This window comes from Mastomys coucha, unplaced genomic scaffold, assembly GCF_008632895.1.
Source record: "Mastomys coucha isolate ucsf_1 unplaced genomic scaffold, UCSF_Mcou_1 pScaffold8, whole genome shotgun sequence".
Taxonomy (NCBI): domain Eukaryota; kingdom Metazoa; phylum Chordata; class Mammalia; order Rodentia; family Muridae; genus Mastomys; species Mastomys coucha.
In genome coordinates this window covers 11,753,666-11,771,517 of record NW_022196914.1, presented here as the reverse complement: position 1 = coordinate 11,771,517, position 17,852 = coordinate 11,753,666, and positions in this window count along the sequence as shown.

Here is a 17,852-nt window from a genome sequence, read left to right as displayed (position 1 = left end):
AGTCTCTCTCCCTTCATTCAAGTCCTCTGAACATAAAGTATGGTTTAGAGTTTTGTTATGTTGCGGGAATTCTGAGTATGAGAATGAGTGGATCTTTGACGCCACATTTGTTTTGTGTGCCTTTTCTTAGTCTCTTCCTTTTGATAGTTTGTTTTGGTTTTGCTGATGAGTTTGCTAAAGTTTGATTTTATTATTGTATATTTTATTTTTATCCTTTAGGAGGCAGTTTTTTTCAAATGAGAGACAAAATATAGGTAGATTCTGGTAAGAGGAGAGGTAGGAAGGAATTGGGAGGAAGAATGAAGTACTATAATCAGGAAATACGTGAAAAATAATTGTTTCAATAAAAGGAAAATTCTATTCATGAATCATTCCAATTTTACATATTGACTAATATAAATTTACTTAAGTAATGATCATTTCCCTTCTAGTGCTTTTTTGTTGAGTCACACCATCAGATCTGACACATTTGCAAAACATAAATAAACATAGCTTATGTTAATGCTCTAGACTGTTATTTGCATGTGTAAACATAGCTAGACTATAGAAACATGGTGTTTCAAAGTACTGGTAAGGATATTCATATGAATAGCTTTTTTATGTGATTAACATTGAAATCACAAGGCTTTGATTAAATAATTCTTTTGGCTTCATTCACTTATTGATATGGGAATAACATTTTTTCTGAAAAACTTCTTGCTTTCAGAAACTGAATTACTGCCAGACCATGAAATCAATATACCTTGAGAACATTTAAAACTGTGTACTCAGTCTGGCTTATTATTATGGAATCAACCTGTTTAGGTTCACTTGTCTTTGAGAAAATAACATAACAAACCTTACAGTATTTAAGAGCTCCTGTGTATTCAGCTTTTACAAGTGCATAGTTTCAATCTTAAATTATGTAAACTTCCATGCTACTTATTGAGGATGTGTGCATGCCTGTGTCTGTGTGTGTGTGTTCTTGTTATTGTTGCAATCTCCTGCTTTTCAACAAACCTGAATGAAAAAAACTTAAAAATATTCATCTAAGACATTAGAAGTAATGGATTTAGGTTGTTAATTTTTATTTATGGTTCTGGCTATTGTTTTACTGCAGTATAAGTGATTAAACTAACTCCTTGCCTTGTGAACTTTGGCAAGATGTCACATAAACAATGAGATTCCTAATTCTTTTTCCACACTATTATTTTTGTACCCTGTTATAAATATAGAGCAAAGCATTTTTTTTAATGGACAGATGATTCAGTGAAAGAAGTAGAAACTTTAAATTTGAGGGACCTTTGAGCTAAGTTACCCCAATAAGAAACCTTTTCATTTGATATATCACAGTTGCCCATTTGAATCAAGAGTATGATATTTAGTGAACCAGGAAATTTTACCTCCAAGTCTGATTGTAAACTTAATAATAAGTCTACCTGGCGCCTCCAGTTAACTTACACTGTAGATTATCGACTTGCCTGCTCCAAAATATAAAGGTGTATCTTTGAAATTTGGGAAAAATATTGTTTGCCCAAATGAGTACTACCATAAATATTATGTTATTCTAATTTATTAAGTTACTAATGCCTATGGTAGAAATTATTCTGAGCATATTTTACCATCAAAATTAATGTAAGTAAGTAGTTATTCATTAACTATATATATATATCTCCTTCAAAGTCTAACTTCCCTACATTAAAACCACAAACAGGTTGTCTAATTACAGCTTTAGAAATGTGCCTATCCATTGTCTGACATCAATGGGAGGGGAGGCCCTTGGTCCTATGGTGGTTTGATGCCCCAGTATAGAGATATGCTGGAGCAGTGCGGCAGGAAAGGGCGAGTGGAGGAGCACACTCATAGTGGCAAAAGTGAGGGAGGAGAGGGCAGATGTGGGATGGGGGTTTGTGGACAGGTAACTTGGAGGTAGGATATCATTTAAGATGCACTAATACAATAAATAAATGAATGAATAAATAAATAAATAATGTACCTATCTACAATGTCATTAGTTATTGAATATATTTTAAATGCTATAGTCCAAAATAAGTTTTCTACTGTTAAGTATAAACCACATGAATGTACATGTAAAGATAAGTCATTTGAGCAATTTTAGGAATTTAAAAAAATTTATGGCAGTTTATATACTTTCATTTCTATAATTTTTATTACCAAAATCCCACTAATTGACACTGAATTCAAATTGTATAAATACATAATAAAAACTGATGGATTATTGTGCCTTTCTGTTTTGGTCACTTGAGTGTAAGGGGCACAGGTGACCTCAGATGTTCATTGCACACATTTTCAGCATTGTTTCAGTGGTCTTGAAAGTAGTTTCAAAGAAATCATTACAATGATGAATTTGATACCCTCTTTGAATAGTTTGAGATACAAGGTATTTTAAATTAATTAATAGGAATACAGTAAGAAGAGATGATAAATCTGAAATCCTTAGCTTCTATGAATAAAATTGAGGGAAAAATACTTTAACAAAGCATCTGATTATATCTTTTTCTTCTTCCTTTTAAGTCTTTTTTTTTTTAAATTTATTTAAAATGCAGCCATCATTCTCCCCTCCTAGCTCCCTCTCCCAGAGTTCCTCATCCCATTCCTCCTCCCCCTGTCTCACAGAAAGTATTTGTCCCCCACTGGACCTCTCTCCTCCCTGGGGCTTACCCTCTCTTCCACTGAGACCAGACCAGTCAGAACTCTGCTATATATGTGTCTGGGGCTTCAGACTACATCATCTATACAGCCTGGTTGGTGCCTCAGTGTCTGGGCTGAAAAAAACATTTGACAAAATACAACATTTCTTCATGCTAAAAGTATTAGAGAGATCAGGAATTCAAGAGCCATATCTAAACATAATAAAAGCAATATACAGCAAACCAACAGTCAATATCATGTTAAATGGAGAGATACTTGAAGCAATCTCACTAAAATTAAGGACAAGAAAATGATGGCCAGTTTCCATGGATCTATTCAATATAGTACTTGAAGTTCTAGCTAGAGCAGCAAGAGGAGATTAAGGGGAGACAAATTGGCAAGAAGTCAATATATCACTATTTGTAGATGATATAAAAAGCGACCTCAAAAATTCTACCAGAGAACAGCTGAAAAACAACTTCACTGATGTGGGTGGATATAAAATTAACTCAAAAAAAAATTAGTAGCTGTCCTTTATAAAAATGATAAGCAAGCTGAGAAAGAAAATAGGGAAACAACACTCTTCACAATAGTAACAAATAATATAGAATATCTTGGTTTAATTCTAACCAAACAAGTGAAAGATCTATATAACAAGAACTTCAAATTCTCAAGAAAGAAACCAAAGAAGACCTCAGAAAATGGAGAGATCTTTTACACTCATGAATTGATAGATTAACATAGTAAAATTGCCCATCCACCTAAAAGCAATCCACAACTTGCACACAACCCCCTCAAAATTATAACAATTTTTCACAGACACGCAAAGAGCAATTCTCAACTTCATATGGAAAAAAAAAACTCAAGATAATGAAAATCATTCTTAACAATAAAAGAACTTCTGGGAAAATTACCATCCCGAACTATAGAGCAATAGTAACAAAGTATGTATGGTACTGGTACAGAGACAGACAGGTCAATCAATGTGTCTATTTCTAATTTCTGCCTATATGGATTAAATATAGATATTTTTAGTATTTCTTGCTGCTGTATTATACATGTAAAAATCCATGACTTAAATGAAGAAACACATCTATGTCACCAGATAATAGTATTTTCATTTTAAAATTTATATTTTGATCAAAGTTGACTGCTATTAAGGATCCAGCTTTCTTGAGAATGGTAGCTTACAAAACACAGTGTATCAAGTTGATGTGTTTTCATTCACCTTCTATTGCCACATTACAACACCCTGAGGTCAATGGAACCTAGCTCATACCCCTGTGCTCTGAATGCTAATATGGAAGATGTAGTGTCATGTGCATATTCAGATATAATCCCATTGCAAGGCCAAAAGCTCCCTGTGTAGTCTTTTTCCTTTAGCTAAATAGTGCAGAACTGTTTTTCTACTGTATGATAAAAATCATCTGTATAGTTTCTCTTTCTTTTTCCTTATCAATCAATATAATTTTTCTCACATTTTACTTGTCTTTTTTGTGTTTATAATTGAACATTATACTGGTTACATTTTTCAAAGATTCTAATCAATTAATATGAAGCAAAAAGACATACTCATCATTTTCTCATCTATATTATAAACAAACATAAACTTTTTAAATTTAGACAAAATTTACTGTAATGTTGCATTGATAGGCAAAGTTATTTGGCTGTCTCTTTTATTTGTGGAAAACAACATATGAGGATATCATGATATAATCTATGCTGTTCTAGCTCCCACTTCAAACTACTTTCAATCAAATCCACTCTAGTAGTAAATCCTGAATTTACTTTCTGTAATTATTATTGTTACACATTTATACACATAATGCAACTGATTTTGTATTGCTTCTATGTATATGCCTTATTGTTCCAGACACATAGTGAGAAAGAGAGAGAAAGAAACATGCACACATACAAATATATGAATCTCTTTTATATTAAAGGATACAATCAATATTACGATGTGGAAACCCACAGAGCAGGTTAGAATCTTTGTCATTTATACATTTAATAAAAGATTACTGTCAGGAATATATAAAGAACCAGAAAAAAATCAAGAGTCAATAAAACAATGTCCAAATTAAAAGTGGGCTAAACTTCTGAACAGAAAGCTCTCAAAAGAAGTAACAAAAATGGCAGGTATTGGAATCCAGCTCAAGGGGAGGCTCCAAATCCTGAGAGTATTAATGATGCTATAATGTGCTTACAAACAGGAGCCTAGTATGGTTGCCCTCCTAGAGGCCCAACAAGCAACTGAAAGAGTCATATGCAGATACTTACACCCAATCAATGAACAGAAGCTGGGGAACGTTATGAATGAATTTGGCAAAGGCTGGAAGAAGCTGAAGAGGGGGGCGATCCCATGGGAAGACCTACAGTCTCAACTAACCTAGACCCTCGACATTTCTCAGACACTGAGTCACCAACCAGACAGCATACACCAGCTGATATGAGGCCTCCAACATATGTACAGTAGAGGACTGTCTGGTCTGGCCTAAATGAGAGAAGATACACCTAACTCTTGAGAGACTTGCAGCCCCAGCGAGCAGGGAGGTCTGGTGGGGTGGAGGTGGGGACATCCTTGTGGAGATGGGAGAGGTAAAATAGGATGAGGAACTGTCAGAGGGTAGACTGGGAGGAGGATAGTGACTGGACTGTAAAAAAAGATTAAAGATTACATATATAATTAAAAATGGCCAAGAAATATATGTTAAAAGTATTGAACATCCTTCAGTGTCAGGGAAATACAAACTGAAACTTCCGTGATACTTAAATTAGTCCAGTCAGAATGACTAAGATTAAAAAAAGAACTGAGAACAAATGCAGGTGGTCTTCAGTCACCATTAGTGAGAGTGCAAACTGGTGCAGCCACTATAGAAAACAAAATGGAGTACTCACACTAACTGAACTAAAGATTTACCTACCATACAAACTCCTTACGTACAAACTCCTTACACCATTCCTTTACCTAGAGACCCAAGATCTGTCGAGATGCAGATGTTCAGCTATGTTCAATGACACTCAATTCACGACAGCTAGTTAATAGAAACAACCTAAATGTCCTTCAACTAAAGAATCAATTATAGAAGTGTGGTGCCTGTCTAAACAGAAATTCTATTACCTGTAAATAAAAATAAAATATGAAGGTGAATAAATGTTACTAGAAAATACTATATTTGAGTGACAGAATGCAGACCCAGTAATACAAATGTTGTGTTCTCTCTCTGATTTGTAAATCCTAGCTCTGAATCTTTAGATTTGAATATATGCTAATGTAAGTACTAAAGCCAAGGGAGCTGATCAGTACCCTGACATGGGAGAGGTGGGGTGGGAGAATAGTTTCTGGAGAGACAGATACAAGGCTATGATCAGAGAAAGGGGAAAAGCTGAGAGGGTTGCTTAAGCTGGACAGAATTCGGGAAGGATATTTTAGAGGGAGTTGGAGGAAAGATAATAAAACCAGGAATGCTTGAAAATGCCACAGAGAAATGTTGTTTTTAAACTTAGTTTTAAAGTCATGCATAAAATAACGTATATTTTCAATATGCCTAATTTTCACTTTGAAGTTCAGGCAATTTCGTTAACTGTTAAACACTTGTTCACAGTTAAGTAATTACTAAAGATTCGTGACTAAAATTCATTTTAAAAGTTTTATGGTGGTGTTTCTTAAATTGGAGTTCTACACAGCTTCCAGAAATTTTTATTTGGCATTATATATCTGTCATAGAAAATATAATGTAGTGTTGGGAGCAACCTGTACACTTACCTTGACAACCACAGTGATGTGTGATGCTTTCAGTACAAATGGATTCTGTAAGTGTTCTCGTTTGCTCCCATTGTTCATATATAGATGTTTCTTTTTTTTCATCCATAACATGAATTTGTTGATCCCGTCACTTTGAGTACCCTCTGGGGACATTCCCAGTCCATTACCCCTGTGTTTCATATACCTTCATCTGTCTCATTTCCAGGAGCTACCTCCTGGTCACCCATAAACATCAAGCCCCTGCCATTTAGACATTAGAGAAATAAATAAAAAGTCATATTCACTTTGGCCCTCCTTGCCTGCATATATCATGACATATGTCTCTTTTTTTTTCTATAACAAGGAGCCAGAAATAATGGCCCGTTCTTGTTACTTCTCTTAACCTTATGATTTCTTCTTTCATCTGAGAACTAATCTCTATTTCTGCCACTGAATTTCTTAGTAGTCCTGGTAACTGTAATTTCTAACAAAAGGTATCTTTTAAAGTTACAATTCATTTGCTTATTGGTGTGCTTTAAAGTTCTCATACCCATGCTATACTTTCTTTGATCTTGGGCATACATCATGGCTCTGTATTGAAGTTCTGGGTCACTGATACCTGCCAACTAAAACTTCTTTCCTCGATCCCATCCTCTTTTTATTTGATCACTGTTATTTTAGAGCTCCCTCAATAAAGCTTTCAAATACTTGAAAATGGTGGAGTTGATATGGAGCTTTGCTTTCAGTATATGTATATAGAAAGAGGATGAGAAGTAGCTCTTTTCCTGGAACATAGCACACAGAGCTGAAGGTATTGTATTACTGGAAACCATCCTGTACTGATAGGACTGAAATTTGTGTGTGTGTGTTATTTATTTATTCTATCCATTCAAAACTGATCCTGCCTATAGTTGAGCAATTAATAATAATTTCTTGCATGTATTGTAGAAATTTTGATGTTGTTAGGTATAACCTTCAGCCTATATGAATACACTTTAGGTGAGTCTTAAATGTTCACCCTCTATTTTAACTCAGAAGCATCTTATAATCATTTACCTGCTTAGATAGCTAAAGCAAGATAGTATTCACTACTTAAATACTGTTACTGTATGTATGTTATGTACTGCATATATCTTCCCATAGAATACATTTGTTTTTGGACTAACCTTTTGATATATCTATATAATTCTATTTATATGTTCTTCTAGATGAAAATTCACTCTCTGCTACTTACTCTCTTGGATCACTGATGTAGAGGCATAACATAATTATACAGTGAATGTGTAAATGACTTTCTAGACACACCTGAAAGAATTCAGTTTCTACACATACAGAGTAGTAAGGGAATATTCATTTAGATAAATCAAAGAATTGATGATGAATATTGTAGCTTAGAAGCACTGACTTGCATTGTTCTATAATCAATAACTTAACATTTACATCAATGAAAATGAGAATTTCATAATGATAGTTATGCTGTAATGGATGAAATAAAATTTATTCTTACAGTAAAATAATTGTTAAAATAATCATATTTTAGTAACTTAGACAGTACAGTACATTGTCTTAACTCTGGTTTACAGATTATATATTAATAATTTATGAAAATGATCATAATTTTTATTTTATATCAAGCAATAAATATATTAAAATGTAACAGAATGTAACTCAATCATTGTACAAAATTATCAAACATGAAAACTAAACCCCCAAGTACACTACTTTTATTTATTAAATTTCCTTGCCTTATCCCACATGTAAGATTGTACTCAGTACTTATTTATTAATCATTAATCATATGGAGATCCCAAATAATCAAAAATTTTAATTAGAGGTATTTTTAGAACAAATACAGAATAGACAGAACCGTGTTCTCTTTTTGGTATAAATCTTGAAGTTATTATTTAATTTTATTACAATTATGTTTGTCCCCTGTGTAAAATTAAAAACTCTTACAAATACATATAAGGTGTATTGGGGTGTGTGTGTGTGTGTGTGTGTGTGTGTATGTGTGTGTGAATCTGTGTCTGTATGTAAGCAGGGGAGATGCATTCAATATAAGGTCAAATATGGCTGATTTACTTTGCTGAATTTCTCTATACAAGTTTCTTATTGTTATCAAGTTACCAGATATGCTGTTTAGTTCTTCTTGCCTATACAAACTCAAAAGAAATGACAAAATTCTGAAGGCTGCTATATATAGGGATGTTGGTGAGGAAAATAACTCTCTCTCTCTCTCTCTCTCTCCATCTATCTATCTATCTATCTATCTATCTATCTATCTATCTATCTATCTATCTATCCATGTGTGTATGTGTGCATTTATATGTACATATGTATATTTATATAATCATATATCATATAATATTCTTTAAATAGTATATTCATGGATCATATTAGTGTTTGTGTACATTAAAGGCAGACATATTGTAAACATGCCATTTATAATTTCTTTAGATAATTTTCAGGCTTCAACATGTACATTGTGGCTCCCCAAAAAAAATGTAAGAAAAATTAAGCTTCTACATCATGACTCTGGATATAACATATGATGTTTGACCAATACTGCCATGCCTCAGTGAAAAATCATTATAGAAACTATTCTCTGGAAATTTCCAGTGGGTGGAAAATTTAAAAGCATACTGTAATATTGTGATTTGAATATAAAATGGTACTGATACAATCATGTGTTGAATTATTGGATTCTATCTAATTGTGCTTCTGGTTGATGATTGAGGTTGTTGGCAATGAGGTCAAGTTGCATAAATTAAGTAATTAGCAGCATGATTATAAAGATTATATTCATGCATATTGCCTTTCTTCTCTTGTCACCACGTCCCAGTCTCCATGGACTGAAGACTCTCCCTTACTATGTGTTCTTACAACCATCATACTCAACCAAATTCATGAGTGCATGTGGCTTAAAATTTGAAACTATGAAAGGAAACACATCCTTCCACCTATAAATGATTATCAAGTATATTTAAGTATAGTATAAATAAAAATAACTAATACATGTACAATCTACTCTTCAGGAAGTATCTGAGAATACATTGATATTTTCTATTCTCCTTTTTAATTTATTTTTTCCTATATCAATATTGCCCTATCTATAAATTTACTTATCTCACTAAGTTTCTTTCTCTCACATGAAAATAAAAGGCAAAACTGATGTGATTATTATCTTACTCACATATTTTTTCATTAACACTTAGAACTTTATGTGCCATATATATATATATGTATATATATATACATATATATATATATATATATGGCACACACACACACACACACATATATATATATATATATATATATATATATATATATATATATATATACTTGGCAGGTAATGTGACTCATTGTCAGGACTCATCAAAGGACAAGCTAGTAACTAGCAGGTGATCTTTCTGAGAGATGGTTTGCTTCAGATTATAATGTAAATTGTGACAGATTTGCTTTTATAAGCAAGGACCTAAAAGAATTCATTTTAGGAAAGATTCCTGCTATTAGTATGCTTTTCCTGCTATTATTCAACATATATAACAATCACTTTGTATTAGTTCACCCTTTGTAGATTCTGCAGATATACAAATATCTACTCTCTTGTAGTGATGCTATGTAGATAAGTAGATGGCTCCTTAAGTCTTAGTGATTATCCTGTAAGAATTCCTAAAATTATGTCAGTGATTATTAAGCTCTTTTATAGTGGGATTGCTATGGGGTCCTTTACTGATAGTCAAAACTGCAATGAGAACTCTGTCAGCCTCCCAAGTGTCAGCAGTTAATTGCTCTTAGATAATAACCAGACTTTCTCCTACTCAGAGCATATTCCAAAATAGTGGTAAGAAAATTAACCAAAAGTCATAAAAAACAAACTAAAAATTTATTATAGGTTCTAGGACAGAAGATAAAATATTGACTGGGTTATCTATACAACACTTTACGAATAACTTAGATATGGTTTTCGACTTTCAATAAACCTGTGGAGCTGTGACAGGTGATGGATGTTTATTCAGATAATTACTCCTAATGGATATTCATATAAACATTCTCTGTTGTAAACTTCTATTTCAATTTATGATTTGATTCTTTGTATGAACTTGTGATGAACATTTAACATGTGGTCATGTATTCTGAATGGTTTTTTTAAGTGCTGAAGACAAAGAGAAGAGTCAGAACTGAGCTGAGAGAGAACTGAGCTAAGAGAACTGAGCTGAGAGAGAACTTTTTTGAACAGAACACATCTTAGACAAAGAGGAGAAGAATCTTTTTCCTTTCTCCACTTAGGGTTTTTCTGCTTTTGCCTTTAGATAGCTTTTATCAGAAACTTTTACAACTTAATAATAAATGCTATAATCACTTTGTAAAATGTTCCTTTTTCTTCCAGCGACTTCTGACTAGCAGGCTTAAATTTAGAGCCACACAGTTTGTGCTGAGATAGAACAAAGGCCACCTTACTTAATTCCCCGCTGTTAGCTGTTAGACTACAGGTGTCAATTGCCTAAGCTGGCAGTCTTTTACCCTTAGAAAGATCAAGAAATGTTTTAGGACTTTTTAAGGGTTATCATCAGCATTTCAGTACAGTTAGAGAGCTAGACTAAAGTCTGAGAACCTCGGACTTTAAAGCCACACTAGAGTTCTACTCTGTGCCCCTGCCACTACACTCTCCAGGCTGTGAGGCTACAGGCACTTTACAGAATCACTGTAAAAAGGAGCCAAAGAACTTCCATGACTTAATGAAACACAAAATCCTAGGTCTGTCCATGTGCTCTGAGAAATATGATTCCTGCTGAACTTAATGTATTATTCTACATTGCTGATATCACCAGAGGATATATGATATGTAATACAAAAACTACAGAGAGGCCATCTGGATTATTTTGTAAAACAATGTACATAAAGCCAGTTGACAAAATAAATACATTTAACATTTTTTGAATATAAGAAATTGGGATTTTTTCATGAGCTATTTACCGTAATCAGGACTCTGTTATGTAAGCTATATTAAATTGGAAGTTCTTGTGGTGATCACACCAGTCATGTGGAAGTACTTATCTTTTAAGTTAACTGAGAACCAAAGCCTCAGTGGATGCATGTATTATGCTGACTTGAGTGCCCTAGATCTTGTTCCTTTCTCTGTCCAACATATGAGATTAAGGGTCTTATATAAATTGAACAGTTTGCAGGGTCAAGACTAAGCATATGTACGTTTATCAAATTTGTTTTTGAACATTTACAAGGTCTTGGCCAAAAAACATCACATAACAAAACTAGAGGCTGTAAGAGAGGTAAAAATGTAAAGTAACCTGTTGGGAACCACTAAGTGTAATTTGCCATTCCCAGTCCAATTTACCTGTAACTTACACTATTGAGAAGTTATAGTAAGCTACATCTCACCCCATATTGTTCTCTTTAAACCCGACAATATAGAATGTGTCATGATTGTTTCCTTACTCAGTTCTGTATATCTGGCTACCACCATTGAAGGATTTTTGCTTTTTTAGAGTTATCATATGCAGGGAGAAATAAATTGATTTGAAACTCGGTCTTTGGGTCAACAACATGGCCCAGCTTGCAAAGGAATCTGATATCAAGACTGAGGACCTAAGATCAATCTTCAGGATTCCACTGGTGCAAGGAGACAACAGATTCCCACAAATTGTCCTCTGACCAAAACATGCCTATCATGGTACATAGATGCAAACACACATGCTGAAGGAAGTAAATAAAATTTTGTTTAGCTATTTAGAAATTCTATCCTCCACCCTAGTGTCCCCAACTTATTTTTCATTAAAACAACACACTGGCAAATTTGTAGATACCAAGTAAATATTCATGATCTTACTTGTGTCATTATTTAAACATAATGAATATTTAAACATTAAAAACACAGATAAAATGGCAAAGCATTGTGATAAATAAGAAAAGTCATATGTCCATATCAAAATCTATGTTTCAGTATAATTGATATAATGGTAGTGTTACAGAATTTCAGAACAAGACCCAGGTAAACTGTTGTTAATTTTATAAGTTATATAAGAACATTCTCACTCAATGTGATGAATGAAAAGATTTAAAGGCAACTTTGTTATATTTATTTAATGAGCTTTTTGAAAAAAATTTAAGTTATTATTAAAGCTGCTTTTTATAATGTTAACAACATGTTAAAATAGCAAATTGTACATTGAATGATTATGGAAACTGACATACCTTAAAATGCTTGCAATTTTCAATATACTACTTTATTCTGGTCCTCTCTTTTATCTATTTTAAAGTTCTTTGCTCCTTTTTAAGAATGTGTGTATACATATATTCTCTTATATGTATAATAAATTTTGTTATAATTGCACATGTGTACATATCTCATTCAATAAATGCAATTATGACCTAAGTTTTGTTCTGAATAATTTTTAAATTGTTTTATTTTAGCACCTTTAGAACATTAAAATAATTGTTACCTCCAGAAATGTGTTAATTTCCTTTCAATTTGAATAGTAAGAATATCTCAGTAGTATTCTGTATTGATATTGCCATTATAATTAACATTCAGTGACATTTTAAATCTAATACAAATATTTGTGCCCTTAAAATTGTGTCATGCATTTACATGTCTATTTTTTAATGTCTCTATTATTTCCATTTCCTAGTTCACTGAAACATTAGAAGGAAATTTACCAATATCAAAGTTAATTGTTATCTTTTGAAACTTCATAAAGATAATTTCATATCTAGTAAATTTCAAACATCTTTGAGAATCTTCTAAAACAAGTCTAAAAATAAAAATATGTGTTAATCCTAAGGACATGAATTAATCCAACAATGTTCACAAAATTGCTTGATTAAAACAATGACCACATAAATCACATTTTATTTTACCTACTTTGTTTAATTCAACAAACATTACTACACATACTTTACTGTAACCATATTTCTGTATCCGACAAATACTCTTCTGGAGTCTTTCCTTTAGTGGGGTTGAAATAGAAGTAGAAGCAGGAGCTTACAGTATACTTAGCTTATGAGATTAGTCCCCACATGAATCAGTTAATTTCCCCATCCTTTCAATTGTATAAAGACACAGCTAGAAGAAGTTGCATTCCAAGAAGCCATTACCAGGTAGTATTTTAATGAAGGTCCTAGACTCCAAAACTCTAAATGTAAATTCTGTTCATGGAAAACCAGTCAATATTTGACTAATTAAAAAACGTTCTTACGTGTCTATTGACTAAGGAATCTGGTGCATACCCTGCTTATTCTTTGTTGTACAATGATACTTCATGGTGTTCTGTGTCTAGTATGCTTAGGGAGAATAGATTAGAAGGAAAGATTACTTAAAAGGCACAATCAATTAGTGAGAATAATAAAATAGTCAATCGTGCAGTAAAATCATTACAACTGACAATGTTGTGCTGAATAAATCTAGTAACTAGAAAGGAGAATTTTGGAGATTTTCACCAAACTAAAAGCTTAAAAGAAAGGATTTGATAAGTATCCAGTTTTAACTACTGTATGATATAATTAAAAGATAGAAACATATCACCATGTCATATCCCATAAGTATTACTATTATTACATCATAAGTGAAACTTTTCTTCAGTTGAAATTTTACTACAAAATTCTTTTTTAAAAAAATCTCAATAACTTCTAAATATTGAAAATAAACAAAGAAGCATCATAGAACACCTTTCAGAGTGACAAACATTAACAGTCTGAAAGAATGATCCACTCCAGGAAACAAACGGCAGGGAACTTTCTCTGTCACTATTTTTGCTACAAAGCCCAGATGAACTGACAAACAAGATGCATTGCTAGAATGGCAGAAAGAAAAAGGCCCTGTCAAAGCATCACTGCAAGAGGTTTCCCTGGACTGTTACCTAGATTCTGTGTCTTCCTGCTGGCCTGGGGGCTTTCCCTTAAGAATTTTTCTTAGGCTTCACCATTACCTCCAAATGCATTCCTCCATGCTGGTTTGTAAGGCTAGTCCATATTAACATTAGATTTTAGAATACTCATATTGTAAGAATGTGACCCTTGAAGCCACTGTGTTTAAACTTTCTAATATTCCCTATTATGTGCAGATTATGGCAAATTTCAATTTTCAATTATAATTAATTCTGTACTATCTGAACATTTATAGAACTACTTACAACATGTCTTTTTCTGGTGAAAAAATGTTTATTCTCTTACTCAGAAATTATTTTAGATACTAAGTTGGAGAAATCCTTGATCTTTGCTTGTATTTTAGATAAAACATCACTCCATTTCTGCAAAAAAATAATGCCTAATGATTATTTTTTGTCTCTATGATAATTGAAAATGGAAATGAACAACATTAAAAAAATGAACAACATTAAAAAATTGTTGGTTGTGATTTGTGTGTTCATTGGAGTGTTTTAGTTAACTAAATATTTCCTTCCAAATAATTCCATCAACTGAACTTTCTATTTTGGTTTTATTGGTGCAGACCCTGAGGTTTCCAGAAGATAAGGAGCCTTCAGAAACTCAATCATCGGCATCTAACTGTGTTGCTTGAGTAGAGCATCAGGGATTTATGGTAGGACCCAACTTCATTTTCCCTTAACACATGTATTAAGTTTTTCCTATGCTTCCTCACAGTTGTAGTTACATAGATTTCAAAAACAATCATGAAAAATTGACTTTTGGTTAGATGTACAAATCAAAATCAAATTAATAGTTGCATTAGTTTTAATTCTATTATATAATTTTAATTTAATTATACAGTGGTATATACCAGGGGATGTACTGGGAAAACGGTTGGTTTCCACGATGTCCCATTTTTCTAACATGTCTGCACTGAGAATGATTCAGATTTATCAGTGATAAAATGAGTATTGGCCTCATTGTCAAAATCTCTGTACTACAATGATCCTGGGAGAGGAGAAAATGTGTTGCATCTAAAATGAACACAATTTCCTTCCTGACCTTCATAATGAGACATGAAGAGTGATTCCTGCCATAGGTCATAGTGGATCTTGATGAATGTACCTGTGAAAGTTGAGATTTTGAGAGTTAAGATGTTCCTCTTGTTGCCCATTTGATAACTGAGATAATTAAAGTAGTTGTCCACCTACTATCCAGGCAAGACTGAAATAAAAGTATGATCCCATATACATACATTGAAATGTATTCCTCCTAGGACTGCATTCTCTGGAACAAAAATTTTGCCCACTTTTCTAAATAGTTGAGGGTTTTTTTCCTATGTAATAATTTTATTGGCTATTTGGGAATTTAACACCATGAACTCCATAACACTCAATTACCAGTCCTCCTAGGTCTACTCCCACATGCTTCTGAACTTTTCTCTTAAAACTAAGAAGGAGAAGGAAGAGGAGAACAAAAAGGAGAAGTAAAAAGAAGAAGAAAAGGAGGAGGAAGAAGAAGAGGAAAAAGAGGACGAGGAGGAGAGAAGGAGAAGAAGAAGGAAGAAGAAGAAGAAGAAGAAGAAGAAGAAGAAGAAGAAGAAGAAGAAGAAGAAGAAGAAGAAGAAGAAGAAGAAGAAGAAGAAGAACTTGTGTTGCTCAGTTAAGTTTTAAAGGGATGTTAATTACCTGGTTAGCAAAATTTTTAAGATGAGGAAACTACAAAGGAAACAACAACAAAAAAACATATTAATACAATGAAATTCCAGTGTCTCACAAGATGGGGGAGGGAACAGGGGTTTGTTTTTGTTTTGTTTTTATTTTTGTTTTTTATTCTTATTTTATTTCTTTTCTCTTTTTTTTTTTTGGAGGGGAACTGGAAAAGGAGATATCGTATGACATGTAAATGAAGAAAATATCTAATAAAAATAAGAAAGGAAAAGGAAAAAGAAAAAAAACAAGAAATTCCAGTGTCTCTAAATTTAAAGATGAATCAATATGCAGTGTTTAATTGAAATCTGTTTTGATGTAGACTTCAGTCACAGGATTAAGAATAAAGAAATTGGGAAGAAGATAAGCAATACTGCTTTAGTTAGGGAATCTGTTATGATAAGACATCATGACCAAAAGCAGTTGAAGTGGAGAGACTTTATTTCAGCTTACATGACCCATTCACTGTTCATTATAGAAAAGAGTCAGAACAGAAAGAGAAGATAGGAACCTGGATACAGAAGCCTAACCAAAAGCCATGAAGGAGTACTTCTTACTGACTTGCTCCTCATGGCTTAGTCAATCTGCTTATACATTTCTAGACTTTTTACCTGGAATGGCACCACACAGAGTAAATTGTGCACTCTCATATCAATCCTCAAATAAAAAAAAAAATTACAGGCTTGAAGTCAGTACAAACAGGCAAAGACATTTTCTCAATTGAGCTTCACTCTTCAAAAATTAGGCTAGCTTGTGTTAAGTTGTCAAAGATGATATATATATATATATATATAGATAGATAGATAGATAGATAGATAGATAGGTAGGTAGGTAGGTAGATACATAGGTATGTAGATGATAGATGATATATTATAGATAGATAGATCAATCAGTAGATAGATAGATAGATAGATAGATAGATAGATAGATAGATAGATAGACAGACAGACAGACAGACAGACAGACAGATAGATAGATAGATACAGATAGATCTAGCCAACACAGAGTTGAAAATCATTAATATGGGCTTCACAAAAGAGGACACAGTTATAAGTTCTGATTATAAATGTTCTAAAGAAAATTTGAATCACTTGAAATTTCATTGTTCAACAAGTTTCCTCTATCTACCTTTTCAAAATTGGTGTTGTAAAATAGCTCACAAGGTGACTTGAGATGGGATTTTAATCAGAAAATACAGATTTATGAATCATAAGGATTATACAAAGATTTCAAGGTGTACTCATTTGCTGTAATATAGAGTTCCTAAAACTTCCTATAAAATTTAAGATTTACTTTTAAGAAAACAGACATGCTTCAGGAAATCTAGCTAATTGTATTGGAATTCACAGTTTTCATTTATCTATTTATTTATTTGTACATAATATCTTGTTTATTCTTAGCTTCCTGGAAATTGGAAAATAGATTATTTTAAATAATTCAAAATCACTTGGGGAAAATCACGGGTCTTTTTGCATCTGAGTTACATCAAGAATAACCATAGGGGGAATTGACAGTTTTTAACTTACAATTTCTTCTTTACCTTCCCTTTACTTTCTATCATCCCTTGTTTTCCTCATGAGAACAGATATGAAGTGTCATTGGCTGCTTTTAACTTTCCTAGAAGAAAAGTAAAGCATATAAGTAATACTGAGGAAAAGTAAACAGATTACTAGGATTCATAGATCCGGGTAAAAAGAATCAGAAGAACCAACACCGGCTCTTTCTGTTGATGTTTTGATATATTTCATCTATTCCTCTTTACAAAAAAAGTCGTGAAGCAATACTTTTTTTTTTCTTTTTTTCTTTTTTGGCCTCAAACTCAAAAATCCACCTGCCAGCCGGGCGGTGGTGGCGCACGCCTTTAATCCCAGCACTTGGGA